The sequence below is a fragment of the Malania oleifera genome, chromosome 7, assembly GCF_029873635.1.
Source record: "Malania oleifera isolate guangnan ecotype guangnan chromosome 7, ASM2987363v1, whole genome shotgun sequence".
NCBI lineage: Eukaryota > Viridiplantae > Streptophyta > Magnoliopsida > Santalales > Ximeniaceae > Malania > Malania oleifera.
In genome coordinates this window covers 102431362-102453931 of record NC_080423.1, presented here as the reverse complement: position 1 = coordinate 102453931, position 22570 = coordinate 102431362, and the positions used below count along the sequence as shown (strand labels likewise).

The following is a 22570-nucleotide window of genomic DNA, read 5'->3' as shown; positions in this document are numbered from 1 at the left end:
TTTCTATTAATTGATTCCAAAATTAATTAATCAAATATATTATTTAATTTTGACTAATTAATTTTTTGAATGTCTACAATTTGATCACACGCATCAAGTAGTCATATGATGGGCTAAGGAACCTTAGGAGAACAAAATACATAGGGCTACAAAGAACCCTATGAAGACAAAAGGAAAGGGTGTCCAAAAAGGCCAATGACAAAGGAAAGTGCTTCTCTTAAGAAAAGGGAACTATCATGAGTTCATCATGTCCTCCAAGGAAGGCAATTCAGATACTTCTCATAGAAATCAGTCTTTCACTTGGATTAACTTCTACATGAAAATATTTCGCTTCATGTTTTATTGGTTTGAAATTTATATCAAGGAAATATCTGTTCTCTTTAAATAAAAATGTTTTATGAATTATATTTTTTTGAATTCATTGTCAATATAAATTAATTAGAAAATGAGTATATACTTTTAAGTTAGATAAACAATGTAAATTATAATGAGAGTTCACTGTTAAGATGTACACAACTTATTTTAAGAAAAATGATCAAGTCATTTTTTAGGGCACATAGGGAACACATACTAGGATTCATATATAAAGATGTTGTGGATTATTGATTGTTATAGACAAAGAAAATTATTTCTTAGTTGTCAAAGTCGGGAATTTTCATATTCAAGATCTTGTGTTTGAATCTTGTGAAGTGTAAAAAAAGGGGAGGGGTGTTGTAGAATGTGACTCATATTGAGTGGAACACATGCACGGGGAAAGCATGCAAAGGAAAAATAAGGAAGTTGGTCTTCAGGAAGAAACAATCAACGATTTGATCAACGGTTCATACTCGGGAAGAAATCGTCGATGATTTCAATCTCAGTAAGAAATCGTCGACGATTTTCTGAAACTATCGACGGTTTTGTTCAACGCTATTTTTTGAATTTTGAATTGGGAATATCAATAGGTTGGGGATTCGGAGGAAAATCCTCCGAGGATTGATATAGGGGTATTTAAACAACTTCCTAATCCCTTTGTACATGTAGGGTTAGCATATAAATAATGTTGTAACCCTGGTTTTGACAAGATAATGAATATCAGCCGTCGCTTGCTCCCGTGGACGTAGGCACATTGCCGAACCACGAAAATTCTTGTGTCATGTGTTTACTTGCTTTCCTTATTATCTGTATGAGTGTGTTTTTTGTATTATTCATCGTTGGTTGTTGCATTGACGAATCGAACACGTTTTTGCACGCAATAATTTGTACAAAAAATTGGTATCAGAGCTAGGTTACAATGGCTGGGATTTCTTCTACAAAGTTCGGGATTGTCAAATTCGATAGATCGGGAAATTTTGGACTATGGCAGAGGAGGGTTAAGGACTTGTTAGTCCAGCTGGGTATGGTAAAGGTATTATACGGAAGACATGGACGACATGAGTTAGAAGGAATTGGAAGTAAAGGTTGTGTTGACTATCAGGCTTTGTCTGGCTGATGATGTGATGTATCACGTTATGGATGAGGAATCACCGACGGCAGTTTGGCTAAAACTAGAGAGTTAGTATATGTACAAGTCGTTGATGAACAAGTTGTATCTTAAGCAAAAATTGTATGGGCTTAAAATGTCAAAGGGTTTGGATCTCAACCAACACATCAATGTGTTCAATTAGATCATCCATGATCTGAAGCAAGTTGATATGAATTTTGAAGACAAAGACAAGGCTTTGATGCTGCTGAATTCTCTACCTATGTCTCCTACGTACGAAAATCTGGTTACAACTGTGACATGGGGAAAAGAAACTCTGGAATTGGAGGATGTCACGAGTGCTCTTTTGGGTTTTTATTATAGGAAAAAAACCAGTGATGAGAATTCACAAGGTGAAGGGCTTGTGGTGAAGGATAACCAGGAATATGAGTGAAGCAAGTTCCAGAACGGATCAAGTAACAATAAGGGTTGTCCAATTCCAGGAAGAGGAAGGATGTATGATATTTTAAGTGCGAGAAAGAAGGGGAATGTAGAAAATAAAAAGGGTTCATCAAAATCGGTGAATGTAGTGGAAGAAAGAGACTCAGAAACCGGTGATGGTGATATGCTTTCAGTTTCATCCAATTTAGATTGTCTCACGGATTCTTAGATTTTAGAGTCAGCATGCTCTTATCACATGACACCAAACAAAGAGTGGCTCACCACCTACTAGTCGGTAAATTCTGGTTTTGTTCTAATGGGAAATGATGCTTCCTGCAAAATTTTCAGAATAAGGAATGTCAAAATAAAAATGTTTGATTGTGTTGTGAGAACGTTGTGTGATGTTAGGCATATACCAGAGTTAAGGAAGAATTTAATTTCATTGGACACTTTAGACTGTAATAGATTTAGTTTCAAGTTTGTAAGTGGGGTAATGAAGGTGAGTAAGGGTGTTCTAATTGTGATGAAGGAGCAGAAATTACCAAGGAATATCTATACACTAGGTACCATAAATGTAAGTGGAGGTGCAACTACAGAGTCTGAGTTGGATAAAACTGTCTTGTGGCATATGCGGTTAGGGTATATAGGTGAGTGTGGGATGATGAAACTTCATGAGAGAAATATTTTAAAGGGTGTCAAAATATGCAAGCTGAATTTCTACAAGTATTGTGTGTTTGGGAAATGGAATAGGGTGTAGTTCATGATCACCACACACAAGACGAAGGTAATTCTTAACTATGTTCACTCAGATGTTTTGGGGCTGGTAAAGGTAACATCATGGGGAGGACATATGTACTTTGTGAGTTTTATTGATGATTACTCACGAAAGGTCCAGGTGTACTTCATGCGACACAAGTTAGAGACGTTTTCCGAGTTCAAACTGGGGAAAGCTGAAGTGTAAAATCATATCAGGAGGAAAATCAAATGCCTCAAGACTAACAATGGTATTGAGTACACTAATTCAAGGTTTATGGAGTTGTGTGAGTAGCATGGCTTTAGGAGACATTTCACAGTACGCAAGACACCACAACAGAATAATATGGTAGAAAGGATGAACCGAACTACAGCTGAAAGAGCTTAGTGTCTTAGGTTGAATGGAAGGCTTGTAGAGAACTTCTGGGTAGAGACAGTAAATATGACGTGTTTATTGATTAACAGATCACCAAGGGCAACACTAGATGTGAAAGTTGCAGAGGAGGTGTAGACAGATAGTATAGTAGACTACTCTGGTTTGAAAGTATTTGGATGTCCAGCTTATGTGCACGTTTCTAGTAAGGAGAGATCGAAGATTGATGCAAAGTCTAGACAATGCATCTTTCTAGGGTATCAGAAAGGGGTGTAAGGGTTCAAGTTGTGGGATCCGAAGGCAAACAAGGTGGTGATCAGTAGGGATATGGTTTTTGATAAGAAATCCATGTTGCAACGTACTCAGGAAGAGGAAGAGAAACAGGTGCTAGAAAAGTGCAGTAACAGCAACGATCATGCGATGCAGGTGGAGCTAGAGACTCAAGGTGGATATAACAATGTGCAGAGCGCAGGGAGTTCTAGCTCAGGAGACAAGCATCATCACAATATCGCTATAAACAGACCTAGACACACAATTAGGCCCCCCTAGGTATGGATTTGATGATCTAATTTCTTATGCATTTATTACTAGTAGTGTGGGTCCTACTACTTTTCAAGAGGCGGTGCACAACCAATAGAAAAGTAGATATATAGGTGCTATGGTGGAGGAGATGGAATCTTTGTATAAAAACTAGACGTGAGAGTTGGTGGAGCTTCCAAAAGGGAAGAGAGCGACATGATGCAAATGGGTGTATAGGAAGAAGGAAGCAGCATCTGAAAAAGAAGGAGAAAAATTCAAGGCTCATCTAGTAGTAAAGAGTTACTCACAGAAGAAAGAGGCTGCTTATGATGAGATCTTATTTTTTGTGGTCATACACACTTCCATCAGGGCAGTGTTGGATTGGTTGTGCATTTCAATATGCATTTAGAATAGATGGATGTAAAGACAACGTTTCTCCATGGTGATTTAGAGGAGCTGATTTACATGGTACAACCAGAAGGGTTCAGTCAGCCTAGATAAGAGCACTTGGTCTGTAAATTGAGGAAATCACTTTATGGGCTGAAGCAGTCTCCAAGGCAGTGGTACAAGAAGTTTGACTCCTACATGATGTGGATTGGCTACAGGTGATGTGAGTATGTTTTCTACATTTATTTGAAGAGCGTTGATGATGTTCATTCATTTTTCTATTGCTCTATGTGGATGTCATGTTGATTGCTGCAAAGAGTATGACTGAGGTCAACAATTTGAAAACATTGTTGAGCAAAAATTTTGACATGAAGGATTTGGGTGCGGTCAAGAAGATTCTTGGGATGGAGATTCATAGAGATGAAGCTTCTAGGAGATTGTGGTTATTTTAGCGTAGCTATATTAAGAAGGTGTTTGAGAGGTAGCATGGATAATGCAAAACTGGTGAGTACACCGTTGATGAGTCATTTCAAATTGTCTACCACCCAGTGCCCAAAGATAGATGATGATGACATTCATAACATGTCAAAGGTCCCATATGCCAATGCAGTGAGATGCTTGATGTATGCTATGGTTTGTACAAGACTGGATCTAGCACAAGCTATCAGTGTGGTGAGTAAGTTTCCTTCAAATATGAGTCGATAGCATTGGGATGCAATCAAGTGGATTTTCATATACTTGAGGGGTACTACAAACTATGGTATTATGTTCAGTAGACAACAGGGTGATCCTTCAGTGGTAGGATATGTGGATACAGACTATGTAGGGGACTTGGATGACAAGAGGTCTACCATAGGGTATATATTCACTGTAACAACCCGAATAATAATGGAATTTAAATAATACGAGGAGGGGAATGGAAACGGTAACAAAAGGAGGGAGTCGACTTCACGTTCATCGATGACATTGCATTTTGGAAGGAAAAATGAAAAGGGGGTCATCAGGGATTCGTCAATGAATACAGGGGATTCGTTGATGAGAGTTTAAGAAAATTTGTTGATAAAGAAATACCGAGAGGGTTTGAGCTGACTGAATTTCGTCGACGAGGTCTTAACAGAATTCGTCGACAAAGACTGAATTTTGTTGACAAAGAAATGCCAAAAGAGGTTTTGAGCCTCCTGAATTTCGTCGACGAGGACTGAATTTTGCCGACGAAATTACTGAAGGACTCGTCGACGAGATGACGTGGCTCGTCGACGAATCCAGTTCTATATATATCAAAAATCCAATTTTTAACTTCATTACTAAGCTATCTTCATCCTCTCTCTCTCCCCTTCGGTGCTCTCTCTCTCTCTCTCTCTCTCTCTCTCTCTCTCTCTCTCTCTCTCTCTCTCTCTCTCTCTCCTCATTTTTGGGCCATATTTACACCGGATCGACAATCCGAAGTCACCACGACGCTCTTGGGGAAATTCTCTCCAATTCTGCTGGACCAGATCGTTGGTGGAAACTAATTGGAAATCATCCCTGAGTTGAGGGAAGGCTTTTTAAGCCAAATTTGGTCTTGAGATAGTTATTAGAAATGATGTACACATGAAAATAATGAGGTTTAGTACTGGAGATTTTCAGTTTCAGGGTATTGAGCAGGAAATCCTACAGGGGTCAGGTTAAGATATTTTGGGAGCTTTCTCAGTAGTTAGGTAAGAGAATAAACTAAAACAATTATTTTCCATGCAAATTATTATTAATTATGAGTAAATCTATTTTCAGAAAAAACATATGTTATATTTGTTTATTACGAATGAAATGTACGATTGGGAAAATACTGCTATGATGATTAAAATGTATATATATGTATGAGATGCTAGAAAATCACGATTTTTAGAATATAAAGTAAGACTTTAAACAGCACATGTGTGGTATGAATATTATTTTACGTGAAATGTATTATGATATAAAATATTTTACGAACAAAGCATGGTTTCAGGTATTATGAAAAGATGAGTTATGTTGTGATGATTTTGACAAATATATGATAATGATTTATTTTCAAAATATATATATACATGAAACAATTTTGGCGCGAGGCCATGTATTTATGTTATTAGCACGAGGTCGTATTTATGTTATCGGCACGAGGCCATATTTATGTTTTCGGCGCGAGGCCGTACTTATGAAATTATGGAAGATGCTATATTACCAAGTACTATATGAACCAGGATGTTAGTTTAGTTCGGTTTAGGAGCTCGGTACCATAGTTATATTGTAGATCAAATATCTACGTCAGTTAGTGCTAACCATCCCACGAGGGGATGGGAGATGGATAGTCGATGTGGCTTTCAGTAGAGTGTGGACGCCTACCTGGCAGTCCAGACCAGGGTGTGGCAAGCTCATCGTACTTATAGACATATTTGACTCGGCAGTGGTCCGTCAGCCATTTCTGGTCCCGCCTTCGGGCTGCACAACTCGTCATAGGGGGTAATACATGACACCAGCTAGTTATTCATCCTGGGTATATTTTCAGTATTACAGTTTTAACAGATGTTTTATGTATATTATGATTTATTAACAAATATGAAATTATATGATTATCCAGTATGATATGATGAATGTTTACAGAATTATGAAATGTACTGTATATGTAAAAGTGCCTTAAGTATTCAAGTTTCCACACAGCTGTATTTAGTTTATTTTTCCTTACTGAGAAGTGTCTCACCCCCGAACATTAAATGATTTTCAGGAAATCCAGAGAGACCGGCGGGTCAGGGCCGCCGTTGAGTGATTGGAGCTTCCCTACTAGAAGGGTAAGCATTGAACTAGGATCAGGAGATTTTTGTTGTATGATCCTAGTGTCATTTTGACTTTTTGGAAGAATGTAAATAAGTATAGTCTTTAGGGAATGTAAATAACTCTGGTATTATGTTTCATGGTTGGATGAATGTGATTTTATTTTACTGCTACTTAGGTTTCCGCTGTGATTGATAGGTGTCCCCGTTACCCACGGGTTCGGGTTAACCATTTATTTATTATATTTTATTTTATATTAAGGAAAATTTAGGGTCGCTACATTCACCCTTGTGGGAGGGCCTATTTTTTGGAGGTCCATGGTTCAGTCTTTAGTTGCACTATCTACAACTCAATCAAAGTACATAACAGCGGTTGAGGCTACCAAGGAAGCGTTGTAGCTTACAGGATTGATCAAAGAGTTGGGTATTTAGGAAGGTGGAGTTCAGCTGCATTGTGATAGTCGTAGTGTCATTTGGCAAAGAACCAAGTTTATCATGCGAGGACCAAGCACAGATGTGAGGTTTCATAGGATCAGGGAATTGGTTGCTTCTGGTGAACTACTACTCAAGGAAGTTTGCACTTTTGAAAATGCAACAGATATGTTAACAAAGCGTGTTAGCACGAACAAGTTCAAGCATTGCTTGGACTTGATTAACGTCTCCAAATGCTAGATGGCAGGCATCCCAACCTATGTGGAGCTGTGGGTTATGTTTTCGTATTTCTCTTAAGGGGTGAATATTCGCCAAGGTGGAGATTGTTGTAGTATGTGGCTCATATTGAGTGGAACACATGCACAGAGAAAGCATGCTGAGGAAAAACAAGGAAGCTAGTTTGCAAGAAGAAACAGTCGATGGTTTGATTGACGGTTTAGGCTTGGGAAGAAACCATCGATGGTTTCAGTCTCAGTAAGAAACAGTTGACGGTTTGCTAAAATCATTGACAATTTTGCTCGGCGCTGTTTTTTGAATTTTGAATTGGGAAGATCAAAAGGTGGGAGATTCAGAGGCAAATCCTTCGGGGATTGATACATGGGTATATGGGGAACTTCCTAATCCCTTTGTACACGTGTAGGGTTAGCATATAAACAATGTTGTAATCTTGGTTTTGACAAGATAGTGAATATCAGCCACTACTTGCTCCCGTGGACGTAGGCACATTACCGAACCATGTAAATTCTTGTGTCGTATGTTTTTTTGCTTTCCTTATTATCTGTGTGAATGTGTTTTTTGTATTGTTCATCGTTGGTTGTTGCATTGACAAATTGATCACGTTTTCGCCCGCATTAATTTGCACAACAAAGGGGGTTATATGCAATGAGAGATGTACTGCTTTTCATTATGTAGCCCTAGTTCAATGTATAAAAATAAATAAACACACATGACTTGATCTCATCCAATATTCTAATGATCATTAATAAAAGGAACATTGCGAATAATATAAATAGCTGTGGATGATTTTCATTTTTTTTTTTAGACTAGAGATGTATAAGTAACTCATAAACAAGGATGTTTTGAGACATTAATTAGTGGTTAAAACTTGAGACTTCTATGTTGGTGATCTTCGGTTTAAAAATTAAAAAGGATGAGAAGAGATAAGGGATGGGAGATGAGAGATGAGCTACCTTATACCATGTATGCTAGGGTAGTGTAGACTTTCAAGCATGACAAAAGAAAAAAAAAAAAAAAGAAGGGCAAAAATTCAATGAGCCAGGGTTCTATACAATTTAGACTATTAACACTTTGGGTATTAGTAGGATGTACTTCTACATATTATTTAAAGTGATTGAACTATGTTTAGTTTTTGATTTTTTTTTCATATATTTTTTAAATTCACAATTAAATTAAGGACAAGATTGTGTGGAGAAGAATTAAATTTATAATAATATATAAATAAATGTTAAAATAAGGAAATGAAAAATTTTTAAATCAAAATCAAAACGAGATATATGTAATTGACACTAGAAATGTTGTATTGGCAACTCTCCAAGGTTAAGGGTTTTTAGGACTCATTTACAGGCTTTGAGTGTCCTTAAATTTTTTTTTGACAATAGTAGAAAATAAAAAAATAATCATCTTAAACAAATGCATATTAATAAATTCAATAATAGAAATAAAAAAGATGAGATCCCTAAAAATAGAATTTAAATAATGGATTGTTTGGAAACATTAGAGAGACTGCATGCTTGGAATTATGTTCGAGATAAAGAAAATTCTTGAACTTAGGCAAGATGTTGAAGGTTCTTAAAGCACTCAAATGATAACCCAACTCTAAGATTGTTATGCTTCTTAAGAGACATTTCATAAGTCAAAACTTGAGATATCCTTATTGGAGATTTTGGGTTCGAATAATGAGAGGGGGGTGGGAAGGGATATAGGCTGAGAGATGGACTATATATATATATATATAAGAGTGCCACAATGATGGATGCTTTGAATAATTTTTAAGATAAGGAAAGTCTAGTTTCAATTGAGGTTCCAAAATGATGAATGGAATTTAATTACTAAATATTAAGTAAAAGACAACTTCTCTTTTTCATCACTAAGGGTAATGAAAATCAGTGAAGATTAGGAAACAATTCTAGTCAAGGCTACACAACATTTCATAGTTACTATTAACTAAATGCGTGTTGTAGAAGTGCTAGTGTCTGCTTTATGCATAATCATACTCTCAAATTTCATATTTATTCATGCAATTCAAATTTTACCTCTTTGATGAAAGAATTTAGGTTGATTAGTGAACCATCATTAAAATTTCTAGATGATCAACTATGTTTATGAAAAAGAATTGGAGATAAATCCATTTAGCTTATAAAACTAAAATATACTCTTTCTGGTATGGGGTGTTAAATACAAATCCAGTATTACAACAATTCATTCTATAATACAACAAAGCCTAAACTTTAAACAAGTTTTTCTTATATGGATCTTGGAGGGAAAACAACCTATCTAGGCATCCAACGAATTCAAAAGAGAAAAAAGTTGTGAAGAATGACAGAGGCTTAAATGTTTTCAATAATTTTTGAATAAATTCCTAAATTTCTAAGAAACATACAATACATGTATATGTATATATAAATGATTATAGAAATGAGTAAAAGTTGAAAACCTTCCAAGCAATTTTATGAGGACCTTATTGTGCGAGTCCTCAATAAGTTGGGGACTATCAAGAGCTGCAGCACCCATGTACACAATGTAAACCTATGAAATCCATGTAAATATTAATATGTATGTGTGTGTATATATGTATGTATATATATATATATATATATATATATATATATAAGACAGAGTTACCAACAAACCATGTATTAAAAGAGGAAAGTAGTACTGAAAGTAGAGTAAAACTCACATTGTTTGGTTGAACGAGAAGGAAGGACATCTATTGCATAGCAAGAACAATAATAGTAATGCTGAATGTCCTTAAAGAATCCATCTGCTTAAGAGACCCAAAAGAAAAATAACCAAAGAAGTAGTAGTTGCACCTAAAATATTTATCTATGCTAAAGTTATTAGGTTTAACACTTTTAGACTTTAGACCTAATTTTTTAAAAAAATTGAGCAAAGACTTATGTTTTCTTATATCAATTAGCATAATTAATTTTCAACGACACTTTAGCTTTGATGATTGGTTAAGCCTTGACATTTGTTCCTCAATGTATATGTCGAACTTTTGCTCGTAACTCGTGGAGCATACATAGAGCATATATAAATAAATGCCTATAGTCGGTTGTTCTTAGCTCCTCAACAAGAAGAAAATGTCAATTCTTATGACAATTGTAGTGTATCATGCTACACTTATCCAGTATTTGATACGCTGGAATGAAATGAATTCATAGTATAATGAAATTATAAAAAAATATATCATGAATTTATAAAATTATAAAGACCAATTTCATTATATTCCATTTCATTTTTTGCATACCAAACAAAACATCAAAGAATAGAGAACTAATAATTATTATAAAATAATAAAAATTATTTTGAAAAGTTAATGTTGTTCCTCAATCACATTTAATGGTGCATGATATATTTATTTCCAATGCTACGCTTAGGTATCTTAAACCTACTTTAATTTAACTTATTGGTGTCACATATACAACTTATGGAGTTGAGATTAAAACGTTTTACCAACCAATAACATGACATTAAATTTATGTAGAAAATTTTTGGCATGAGCAAGACATTATTTTTAGTGTAATGTAAGTATTTTGAAAGGTCAGATTGTCTCTTAATCACATTTAATAATATGAATTTATTTATTTCAAATGCTACATCGTAAGTATTTTAAGCCCACTCAAATCCAACTTGATTAAGTATTTGATGTTATAGAGTTGAGATTAATATATTTTAACTGACAATAATATGTGACAGTAAAATTTTGATGTCGTGATAGGATCGTGCGGTCATCCTTGCATAGTAAGTTGGTTGTATGGTTGAAATTTTAAAACCCCAAACATTGTTCATAAAAAGTAGTGTTCTAGTCATTGAAAAAAATTCCTTTTAATCATGCCAATTAACAACATGGTCTTGTTTGATCAAAAATTTTTTTTTTTTTGAAAAAAAAAAATTAAGATCAATTTAAATATAATAGGACATATGATAGAGGTAGACATCACTGGAGAGACGTACGTACTTTAATGGTTAAAGATAAGCTTTCTTATATTGAATATATTCACTTTTGACATTAATGGGGCATGCATGCTTTTATAGTTAAAAAAAAAAAAAAAATTTGAAAGTTATTATTTTGATTTGGAGATGCCAATTAGTAAAGCCTTATTTGAATTGTTAGGTGTTTCTTAGATACCAATGTGATAGGCGAATCTTTTTTCTTTGATTGAGAGAGGATTTCTTACTCTTTTTTTTTTTTTTTTAAAGGTTAAAGTCTGAATGTTAAAATGTCACAATTCAATGCTTAAGAATTAATCAAACATGAAAAACCTATTTGAGATTTAAAGTTATGATTTCGTCCCCTTTATTTTTTCTTTTACGAGGCAATTCATTGATTGATTTCATTTTCCAAAGATTCTACTAAAATATTTATTATTGTAAAATAATTTCACCCCAAGTGAATTTGATGGGTGTTATTTATTTTTTCAATACTAAAATAAGATTACTTTGATGGCGGCATAGCATTTGTTATGCTACACAACATAATACACTAGTCTATGAAATATAGTCTATTATAATACTTAATATAGCGTCCCTCTTTTTTCATCTTGTCTCAAATCATGTATGTTCTCTTTATATATATTGTTGTGATATGTTCCTCATATACTTAATGAGATGCATGTACAAGGAGAGAACATAGTGAAAGTGTTGAGGAGCAGCAGGGTAACCGTTGACGGTTTCACTATGACCACTGACGGTTTGACGACTAAATTTAGACAATTTACATTTTTTTTGAAACCGTTGACAATTTGGCCCAATTCGTCGACGGTTTTACTATGGTCATCCTGAGAATATAGCAACGTTATGAAAAATTGATATTGCTTAGATATCCCTAATAATTAGAATTAGTCCACCATTGATTGTTCCATTCTGTTGCTCTCCTGCAACTATCACAAGTGGGTTGCAATGCCTAAATTTGGGCTTACCAAATCCATGGCTAATAGGGATTTGAAGTAAGGACAAAAAATTCTTGCTGAGGACTGAAAGGAAAAAAAAATAGATGTAGTAAATTAGGACTTCTTATTAATTCTTCAAATGCTAACCAAATAATTCCAAAATTTCTTTCCCCATGTTAGGAAGAGGCCTTTCATTTGGATTTATGTAAATGTAAATAAAATATAATACAAATTTGCATTTCATTTTATCTAAATCCATACAAATTCAAATCAAATGATCAAAATCCATGCCCTCAAATGTAGTGTTCTTATTATATTTATGACTTTTCATTGATGTTTGATTATATTGAAGAAAAATATCAAATTTTAGTAATTTTAAAATTTTAAATTATAATTTTGTGTATTTAATAACTAAATATTAGTTTAACAACTAATTAAATGAGTTTCACTTAACCATTTGGAACAATTTGAACTTAGTTAGCATTTTTTGGTGAATAGAAATTTCAATTCAATTAGTAGTTCGAGGTATATGCTTCGGATAATTAAACCATGGGCAACCCTAATTTGTGCTTCTTTGTCTAAAGTGGTGATAGGCCTCTAAGCTCAAGGAAATGGTAATTCACTTTTTTGTGATTTTTTTCTCAATATTAGATACTATTAAAAATAAAAAACTTATTATAATATATAGGATTATAAAAAAAACCATTAAAGGTAATTGAGGTCTAAAATTGAAATTCTTTTAGTTGATTTTCCTCTCTATTTTTTTTCTTCCTCATTTCTTTTGATAAATTAAATATGGATAGGTGGATTTCTTTATATTTTCATTTTGATTTCTACAATGTTTTCCAAATTCCAAATATGCTGGCCTTTAAGGTGCATTTGGATTTATTAATGGTTATTTGGAATTATAATTGAGATGTATTATAAATAGAGGAAGGGACCTATCATCGAGGCTAGGTCTTCCATTTTACTCGATTTGTTAACATGGTATCAGAGCATGATTCTGAGACCTAAATCATAATTGTTACAATCACCATCAAAATCGAACCTAAACCCTAAATTCGCTGCATGTTTATTATCATGGAAGAATTTCTAGAAATACGATAGCCCTATAAAATAATTAGTAGCTATCAAAAGTTAGACCAATTGTTAAAAATTGTTAGGAAGACATAATCTACTATGGATTTTGTGAAAAGAATGCCCATTAAAAAGAAACATTTAGAAGGTGACATGCTCTTTTTCTTCCTATTCTTGAAAGTTAGTCTGGCTACATCAAGACAATACACACTACACAGGATGCCCTAGTTTTCAAAGACAATGAATTTTTTTTTGCCCAAGTTTTATTTTTCATTTTTTATTTTGTTTTCGTGGCAGTACAATGACAATAATTGGCAACAAGGTGTTTGTTTGCATCCCCAGAACTCCATGGAAAAATGAAAGAGGAGATTTTATGATGGAATCGCCCAAAAAAAAAAAAGACAAACGACAATAACAACTTAAATATCTTCTTTCTACTAGTATTTATATGTCGAAAATTCAAAAAAATAAAAATAAAAATAAATGCATAAAAATTTCAATATTCTCTAGAAATTCCATGGAAATGGAAAAAAAAAATCTAAAAAATTATAGAAAACTCAAGAACATTAAAAAAAAAAAAAAAAACTATATTCCAGTAGAATAAAACCCTTTTTTGTGTACTTTTGTGGATTGCATGACACGTCTACATCTCTTTTGGTTGTTTTTTTCACTGCCTTTATCTTTTTTGTGTTTGTGTGCTACCAAACTATAAGAACCATAAGTCATGCATAATTGAATTCAAAGGTAATTATATCGTCTGTAAAAACTGACATGTAGGAAGTGCTAACTGCTAATACATTCCTTCATATTACCATATTCCCAAGCCTTATTTTTCTTTTTGTACATATTGATACTATAGGTTTTCCTGTACCTAGGTTATGTTAGCTTATAGATGAAAGAGATGAAGCAATTGGTAGTAATTAGATGATCTATTAACCAAACCTAGATAAATAACCAATTAGTAGAAACTCTGTGATGACCCAAAAATATATATATGATTAAAACATAATAATAATAAAATAATAAAAATGGTTATGAAGTTAATATCAATACAAAAGTGTTTTTCTGTAGGATCCTTGATTCCATGTTTGATATCCAAGAAAGACCTTATCTTAGCGAGTGTTCAGAGATCCTTGCGGCTCAATCGCTCTTTAGAGGTCGGTCTGATCAAAATGAAATTTCATAGGATAAATAGGATAGATACTGTTTGTACATGTAAATAAGTACATAAAATAATGTTTTGACTCACATAATTTGCAGAAATATATGATTAAATAATAATAATATAAGTATCCTATGCGGGACCCACAAGATTGTGTGGGGCCCACATGAGTCTCGAAACTGTGTAGGGCTCATAAAATCGTATGAAGATTATTGGAGTTACGTAAGATCCATTTGGGTCTCGAAGTTGTGTGGGGCCCACAAGACCATGTGGGGCTCACATGAGTTTTCAAAATTCAAATTTAATTCTTTTTCAAAAATAAATACTAAAAATAGTTTAAAAGTAATAACAATGATAATAATGATGATAAAATAATAAAATAATAAAATAATTAATTAAGTAAGTAATTAATTAGAAATTTATTTAAATGTTGGCAAGCATTCCCACATGGCCACCATCCTCATCCCATACTCAACCCATACCTTACCCATTCCTTGTCCATTCTTTAATTTAAAAAAAAAAATTATAATTTCACCCCTCTCCCCACATTTTTACAAATTTCATTTCTTCCCCAAAATTTTCCTATAAATAGGGAGCTCTTAACCTTTATTTTTCACAACAATTTTTCCAAGAAAGAGAAAGATTAGTTAGTGAAAAAATTTGTGGTGGAGAGAGAATTTTTAAGTAAGTTTTCACTCACCCACTCTTTCCGATCTCATTTCTTAGAGATAGTTATTGTGTTCGTAACACAAGGTAAAAGAAGAAGGTAAGTAAATTTGATTATGTTACGATTTTTATTTAAATTTTTTACCCGAATTTATTTATAAGTAAATTAGATTATGTTAGATTTACATTTAAAATTTATACCCGAGTTTATTTGTAAGTAAATTTCGTTTATGTTACTTAGTTTCGTAAAATTCCTCTGAATTTATTTTTACATATATTTAATTATACCAATTTTAATTTTAATATTCTTACATTTATTTTTGGGTTAAGAAATATTCTAATCCACTCGGGTAATTTTCAGCATTTCTTTCTATTCAAAAATAAATAAATAAATATTTTTAATACAAAAATTGTGTGGCATGAGTTTATTTCTACATTACATGTATTTATGAAAATATGAGTAAATATGAGATTTTCATGCTATTATTTTAAATTGCATAAATTATAATAAGATGATTTTAAAACCCCTTATGGCAACGAAAGTTCAAAGTTACGGATGCTTGGTAATGCAGCTTAAAGTTTATATGGATCAGAGTGCACCCACACTGTTTATAGAGTGGTTATTTATGTTAGTGGATTTCTCCTGAGTGCATACCTGGTTTCGGATCAAGACTTAATAAGGAAAATCTCACTTAATGTTTACGTACGTTGATTTAGTTTGATCGGCCAACTAGCTAAGTCCAACCTTCGGACCGCACAACCCAGTCATGGGGGTAAACATAATTTACAGCAAACAGACCTAAGGGTAATTTTTACAATATATGTTTATACATACTTAATTATGTATATAGAGTTATTAATGAGTTGAAGGAAAAATATAAGTTTATATGAAAATGGTCATTCTTATGCTTAAATGACGATTTAAATAAAACGTATAAGGAAAAATATATGTATGTTTATCATTAAATATTTTTACAGTTTTAAAGTTAAAAGTTTAATTTAACGGTCACAGTATATGGCTATTAAATTTTACTGTTATAATTGATGGTAAAATTTTTATGCAGAAATTTTTAGATTTACATTTATTTTAGAAGAAATTTTGAAATTATGATATTAAATATTGTTTTACGAAATTTTTAAAAAACTCATTTTAGCCACACACTAATAATAATCTTATTTACTTACTGAGCGTCGTCTCACTCCAATCATATTTTTATTTCAGATAACTCTGAAAGACATGTCGGAAATCAAGCTTAGCAAGCATGTGGGTGGGGATAGAAAAAAATAAAGATTGATTAGAACTATTAGTATGATGTCAGATATTTATGCTTGTGTAATTTTTCTTCTTTTGAAATAAATGATTGTAATATGGATAATTAGCGCTCTGATTTAATAATAATTGAGTTTATTTGCTTCTACTCTAAATCAATAGTAAGAAGTAAATATCCCAAACCCTTCGGGGTTGGGGTGTTACAAACTCCATTGAACATTTATTGTCCCATTAGCTTATAACACTCTCTTGGTTATCATTTGAGTTAAGGCATCAGTTCCCTTAGTCTGCATGTTATGATAGAAAGATTATATTTAGAGAAAAATAGATTATATGATATTCAAGGAAGATGTTTAAATTAGTAATTCATTCCCCGCCCTTTCAAAATACTTTGTTAGCGTTTCCATTCATCTAAGAAAATTGTTTGAACCATATTTGTCTCTTAGATTTGTTGTGCCGGGTACCCCACTTGTGTCAAACACCAATACTACGACTATTGCTATTGAATATATAAGAAATTAAAGTAATGCAGAAACTAATAATAAAATAGTAAAAAAACAAGACAAGAAATTTACGAGGTTCGGTATAGAATTACCTACATCCTCGAGCGCCGATGATCAATCAACTACTTCTTGACAAAGTACAACTTTGAGGTGTGTTTTACAAATGAAGAGTTAAGTTTTTTATAAAGCTTCAACCTCAAGTCCAAAAAACACTTCTCTCCGATGTGGGACAAATAATATAAAAAATTCAAAACAACCTTTTATACTAATGCGGAACTGTTCTTTCAATGTGGGACAAAAAATAACAAATCTCCACCTTAACGATAAATTCAACAAATTTTTCAGTCACCAACATTTTCTGGAGTTCCACATCATCGGCGCCTTCCAAAAATATTCAGACTTGAAGGATATTGATAAAGTCCAAACAATGTTTGAACTTGATTGTTGTCACAATCTTGGTTAACATATCTGCGGGATTTTCAATTGTAGCTATCTTCTAAAGAAGTATCTTGCCTCCATCAATAATATTCCGCATAAAATGAGACCAAACGTCGATGTGTTTCGTTCGTGCATGTTAGACTTGGTTCTTTGCCAAATGAATAGCATTTTGGCTACACAAAACACAACAATGTGCTTCTGAACAACTCCCAAATTTTCAAGTAAACCCTGCAACCAAATAGCTTCCTTAACAGCCTCTAAAGCTGCCATGTACTCTGCTTCTGTTGTATACAAGGCAATGGTAGACTGTAAAGTAGACCTCCAACTTACTGGACCATTAGAAAATGTAAAAACATATCCAGTAGTTGATCGACGTTTATCCAAATCATCTGCAAAATCAAAATCCACATATCCAACAACACGTTGATCAATAGTATTATTTTTCTCAAATACTATACCAACATCAATCGTATTCATAATATATCTCAAAATCCATTTCATAGCTTGCCAATGTCCTTTACCTGGATCATGCATATACCTACTCACCATACTAAAAACTTGTGAAATATCAAGTCTAGTACAAACCATTGCATACATCAGACTACCAACAGCACTTGCATAAGGAACTTGTAACATATACTTACGTTCCTCATCTGATTTAAGAGATAAAGCCGCACTAAGTTTGAAATGAGGAGCAAGAGGAGTGTTTACTGGTTTTGACTGCTCAAACATGCCAAAACTCTGTACTACTTTCTTCAAATACTGTTTCTCAGACAAACTAACTCTTCCTCTCATTCTGTCTTTGCAAATCTTCATGACAAGTATCTTCTTTGCTTCACCAAGATCTTTCATCTCAAATTATTGATTTAACTGACTTTTCAAATTGTTGATTTCTTCCCTATTCTTTGAAGCTATCAACATATCATCAACATACAAGAGTAAATATTTAAAAGATCCATTTTGTAGTCTGTGAAAATAAACACAATGATCATGTTTATTTCTGATGTACTTCTGACTCATCATAAACTGATGAAATCGTTTGTACCACTGTCTTGGAGACTGTTTTAAACCATACAACGATTTACCCAGTTTACATACCCAATTTTCTTTTCCAGCAACCTGAAATTCATCTGGCTGAGTCATATAGATTTCCTCTTCCAAATCACCATGTAAAAATGTAGTTTTTACATCGAGTTGAACTAGTTCAAGATCAAATTGTGCTACCAAAGTCAACAAAATTCGAATGGAAGAATGTTTAACAACTGGAGAAAATGCCTCATTATAATCAATGTCTTCCTTCTGTGCGTAGCCCTTAGCTACCAATCTTGCTTTGAAGCAAACATTATTTGCATCTAGAAATCTTTCTTTCTTTATATAAACCCATTTGTAACCAATTGTTTTCTTACCCTTGGGTAGCTGGTCTAGCTCCCAAGTCTAATTCTGATGAAGAGACTGCATTTCTTCATCCATTGCTCTTTTCCACTTGTCTGATTCAGAGTTCCTCATTACTTCTTTGAAAGTATAAGGAACACTATCATCCACAACTAGAAGTGCATAGGCCACCATATCAATATACTGAGCAGGTTTTCAAATTTCTCGTCCTGGCCTTTGAGAAACAATTGATTCTTGTTGCTGTGAAGATTCTCGAATTGAAATCTCCTCTTCTTGTACACTATTCCCCACCGTAACTGGAGAGTTACCTTGTGTAGTCTCATTTCTCACCGGATTTCCCACAATTGTCTCAACCTCCACCCGTAGTTGAGTACCACTGGTCTTCTCTTCAACTCGCAACTTCTTGCGTATTGTTTTCTTCATTATCGTAAGTTTATCAAAAGTCACATCCCTGTTTAAAATCATTTTTTTCGTCTCTAGACACCAAAGACGATATCCTTTGACTCCTGCACTTATCCTCAAGAATATTGCTTTCCTGGCTCTTGGATACAACTTAGATTCTTTAACATGATCCATAGTACCAAATACATGTAAAGAATCATAATCACTAGCAGGCTTTCCAAACCATACCTCATAGGGTGTTTTTCCCTCTATTGTAGATGATGGTAGACGATTGATGATATGACACGCATATCTAACAGCCTCAGCCCAAAACCTTTTGTCTAACCTAGCATTAGACAACATACATCGAACTTTCTCCAACAAAGTCCGATTCATGCGCTTTGTCACCCCATTCTGCTGTGGTGTATTTCAAACTGTGAAGTGTCGAGCAATACCTTCATCCTAACATACCTTCATAAACGAGTTACTCGTGTATTTACCACCATTATCTGATCTGAGTCGTTTAATCTTTTTTCTAGTTTAAGTTAATCTTTTTTCTAGTTTAAGTTTCAACTAATTTTTTCCACTTAAGGAAAATATCACACACTTCATTTTTATGCTTCATAGAATACACTCAAACTCTTCTAGAAAAATCATCAACAAAAGAGACAAAATAATGCATACCACCCAACGAAACCGTTTTTGTGGGCCCCCATACATCTGTATGGATGTAGCCTAAAATGCCTTCAGTTTGATGGATTGTTGTGCCAAATTTCACTCTAATTTGTTTTCCCATAATGCAATGCTCACAAAATTCAAGTTTGCACACCTTTGCACCCTTTAACAAACCTCGCTTAGCTAATTGTTGCAAAGATTTTTCTCCCACATGTGCTAATCGCATATGCCATAACCTGGTTGTATCTGAACCTGCATTTTTCTCAGAAACAACAGCTGCTGAGCCAATAACTGTACTACCTTGTAAATAATACAAGTTATTTTTCCTTATTCCTTTCATCACCACCAGCGCACCTGATTTAATTTTTAAGGTTCCATCTTTCAAAGTGATAGTGAACCCTTTAGATTCTAAGGCACCCAATGAAATCAGATTCATCTTTAGGCTTGGAACATACCTAACATCAGTCAAAGTCTTAATAGTTCCATCTTGACATTTCAACTGTATTGATCCTATTCCAGTTATTTTACAAGTATTATCATTTCCCATAAAAACAATCCCGCCATCTAATTCTTCAAAATTAGAAAATCATTCCCTATTGAGACACATGTGATAGGAATAACCAGAATCCAAAATCCACTCACCAAAATAATGTGACGAAGATGTTCCAACAAGAGAAAAATCTGACTCACTTCTATCATCATTGGCTATATTGGCATTAGAATGTGCTTTGCCCTTATTCTTCTACTGTAATTTGGGCAATCTTTCTTCCAATGCCCTCTCTCACGACAAAAGACGCATTCATCTTTAGTAGGTCTCCCACGAGATTTACTCCTCCCATGAGATTTACTCCTCCCATAAGATTTACTCTTCCTTCCAAGCATACGACTCTGAGAACGTCCCCTTATTGTTAGTGCTTGTGTTGTTTCCTTATGCACCCTCTGATCCTTCTTTCTGCATTCAGTACTAATCAATGCAGTACAAACAGTATCATAAGTAACTTTATCTTTCCCATACAATAAAGTGGGGGTCAAATGTTCCTACTCATTAGGGAGAGAATTCAGTAACAATATGGCTTTATCCTCATCTTTCACCTTTTCATCCAAATTTAAAAAATCGGCTAAAATTTTATTGAAAGCATTTATGTGGTCATTAATCAAAATACCTGGTTGATACTGGAAGCGAAACAATTTCTTTTTTAAATAGAGTCGATTTTCTAGACTTCTAGTCATAAATGTATCTTCCAATGTCTTCCATAATTTCTTTGCAGATGTCTCCCTCATAACACAATATTTGTGATTTTTGGTGAGACATAGACGAATTATGCATGCTGGACAATTGATTTTTTCCCAATCTCTATCACCCATATCTACTGGTTTATCATCCAAAGTAATATCTAGTTCTTGCTGATACAAGATGTTCATCACCTCACATGGCCACATACCAAAATTATTGGTACCATCAAATTTCTCCACCTCAAACCGAGCATTAGCTATCGTTTTTTATGATGATGTCGAAGTCGAAGGGGTTGGAGTTCGCGTGGACAGAGTTTCTTCTACTGCTGTACTAGTTTCTGCCATCTTCTATATATTCAATAGTAACCAACAAAGCAAAAGGCCTAGGATGAATAGTACATACCAACTGTGTTTATTCTGTTTTATCCTATGAAATTCCACTTCGACTAGGACGACCTCCAGGGAGCGACTGAGCCGCAATGGTCTCTAAGCACTCGCTTAGACAAAGTCTTCCTTAAGCATCAAACGTGAAATTAAGGATCCTAATAAAGAAATACCTCTGTATCAACACTATTCAACCTAACTCTGATACCAATTGTTGTGTCGGGCACCCTACTTGTGCCAAACACCAATACTACAACTATTGCTATTGAATATATAAGAAATTAAAGTAATGCAGAAACTAATAATAAAACAGTGAAAAAACAAGACAAGAAATTTACGAGATTCGGTATAAAATTACCTACGTCCTCGGGCGCCGATGATCAATCCACTACTTCTTGACAAAGTACAACTTTGAGGTGTGTTTTACAAATGAAGAGTTGAGCTCTTTATATAACTTCAACCTCAAGTCCAAAAAACACTTCTCTCCAATGTGGGGCAAATAATATAAAAAATTCAAAACAACCTTTTATACTAATGTAGAACTATTCTACCAATGTGGGACGAAAAACAACAAGATTATGTTAAGGGCCAATCAAGTGCTGCCTCAATGATCTATCAAGCGAGAAGTAAGGCAAATAAGAAGAAAAATAATAGTTGAAGTGTGTAAAGAATTTAGGGCATTCACTAATGATTCTTATGGTACACCAATAGTTATAATCAAGATCTTGAATTACGGACTTTCTAGTTATTATTCATTTAAGAAAGCTTCTAATATGGATGGGATCTTTTGTTTTTGTTTTTTTTTTTTTTTTGAATTCCAATTTTTATTTCCTACGCATAACATTTCATTTGGAAGGCTAAGGCTCCTCTAAAAATTAAAGCTTTCATTTGGCTTGTTATGCTCAATAAAATTAATACCGATAACTTGTTGCAAATTAGGAGACCTTTGAAGGCTCTCTCTTTTGATGTTATGTGTTCTATTACAAAAATTCAGAGACGACTTCTCATATTTATTTATTTTTTTATGTTGTGAATATTCTTGGAGGATTTGGAATATGCTTTTTGTTATTTTAGGAGATACCTGGGGTTTTCCCTCTTTGGTTGGTGAATTGTTAGCTATTTCTTTCA

General features: G+C 33.7%; 1 pseudogene; it reads right to left on the bottom strand.

Annotated features, from left to right (window-relative positions):
* Positions 1-10076, bottom strand: part of LOC131160976 (subtilisin-like protease SBT3.7) — a 40966-nt pseudogene extending 30890 nt beyond the window's left edge.
* Positions 10077-22570: the final 12494 nt, after the last annotated feature.